We start from the raw sequence: 2,029 nt of genomic DNA, 5'->3' as shown, positions 1-2,029 counted from the left end.
CTTTGCTGGCAAGGCTGCCCCTGGCTCAGCCCTCAGACTCCCTGCATCCCTGACAAGCCCGGGTGGGCACAGTGGGGAGTGGCCCCATCCAGGTGGTGAGCAGCCAATGAGACTTAGGCTGCCGCCCGCCTGTCAGTGCACATCCCCCAGGTGGGGACCAGAGCCCGCGACCCCATCCCCTTCTCCTGCTCCTCCTTCTAGCGTCCTGGCAAGGCTGCCCCTGGCTCAGCCCTCAGACTCCCTGCATCCCTGACAAGCCCGGGTGGGCACAGTGGGGAGTGGCCCCATCCAGGTGGTGAGCAGCCAATGAGACTTAGGCTGCCGCCCGCCTGTCAGTGCACATCCCCCAGGTGGGGACCAGAGCCCGCGACCCCATCCCCTTCTCCTGCTCCTCCTTCTAGCGTCCCTGCTCCCCCTTTTCCGTCCATGGGGACGGTCGGACCGTAGGGAGCAGTGATGTTATCCTCGTTCTGCGTGATTCCTGTGCAGATGACACGGTCGTGGCGGCTCAGGAAGCGGATTTCCTGTTTTCTGTGAGTCTCTGGTTCCTGGTCCTCTCTGAGCCGCCCCCCCCCCTCCCAAAAGGACCAGGGTCCCGATTGGGTCAAGCAGTGACCAGGCACCCAGGCGACCGGGTTGAGTCTCCAACGGGTCGGCCTGTTCAGAGAACCCGTCTCCCACTCGTCTCGCCAGGCGGACGCCCCAGAGGCAGCGAGAGCATCGGGGAACCCACAGCGGCTGCCTCTGGGCCGCGTGGATGGAAAGTGAGAGCGGGAGCAGTTCCGGGAGCCAGAGGCAGAGCGGAGCTCAGGGCGGCCTCCGGGCGGCTGCTCTCCCTTCCGGACCTTGGCCTCGCCCTCCCTCCTGTTTCCCCGAGACCGAGACCGGCTCTGGAGGCGACGGGTCCTAGTCCAGCCTCCCTCCGGTGGCTGTGTTTACCCGGAGCCTTATCTCTCCTGTGGAACCACAGGAATTTCAGGTGTCGGATCACATCTCAAAGTTCAAGTTTGCCAGCGGCTCACACTGAGGTCAGGAACACAGCTCCTCGTTGCAGGAGTCAGTTTAAGCTGCAGGGTCCCTTCCCGACCCAGAGGGACAGTCTGCTCCCCAGGCGCCCGCCTCCGAGGAGGAGGGTATGGGCGGCGGCAGGACCCGCAGGGACTGTCCCAGGGAGCGGCCGTGAGCCTGGCCAGTGGCGGCATAAGGGACACGGCACCAGGAATGGACCATCTGCGGGGGCAGGGCTGGGCCTCTTCTTCCCGGGGACGTGGGGGGCCCGAGGCTTCAGGGAGGGCGACCCTGCCACCTGGTTTCAGGGGGACCCGGGGGAGGCCTTGCCGCTCATCGCATCGTCCGGAGGAGTTGGGGATTTCTCCGGTTGCCGGGCGGCGCCTGCGCCTCAGGTCAGGGTTTGGCTCAGGTCGGTGATGGGGCGGCTCCCAGCCCAGACTCGGTTCATCTGGCTCTGCCTCCGGAGGGGACTCGCGCGCCGGCCGCTCAAGCTCAGTCACACGGGGTTCAGGCAGCGCGGAGGCGCCTTCTGGCTCCAAACCCGCATCTCAGACCAGGAAGTGAAAGTCATCGCTGCCACTGGCCCCGCGAGGCTATTTAAGCCAAAATGCCGAAGGGCATGTGCCCGGGGAGGTCACGGGCCAGTGGCCATTTCCAGGGGCCTCCTGGATGGGGTGGCTCCAGGGCAGGGGTGGGGATGTCTGGCCCGCGGGCGCAGGAGGCCCGAGAAGTCATGCGGTCGGGCCCTGCCAAGGCATGAGGGGGGGTTAATGAAATGCTCGGCCTAGCAGAGCAGCCTGTTAAGTTGATCATTTAGTGTGGCCCCCGAATGACGTTATAAACACCCACCTGGCCCTTGGCAGAAAGAAGGTGCCCACCCTGCTCCAGGGTCATGGGGAGAAGCAGGAGCTGAGGTGCCAAACCCAACGGCCTCACCAGTCAGACCCTCCAGGGAAATGCGGCTGCCAAGGGTGGGGGCGCAGGTAGGGGATGGGGGAACAGGCAGAGGTTGGGGGGA

The sequence above is a fragment of the Myotis brandtii genome, unplaced genomic scaffold (assembly GCF_000412655.1).
Source record: "Myotis brandtii unplaced genomic scaffold, ASM41265v1 scaffold426, whole genome shotgun sequence".
Taxonomy (NCBI): domain Eukaryota; kingdom Metazoa; phylum Chordata; class Mammalia; order Chiroptera; family Vespertilionidae; genus Myotis; species Myotis brandtii.
The sequence above is the reverse complement of the archived record's forward strand: the minus strand, read 5'-3'. Positions refer to the sequence as shown.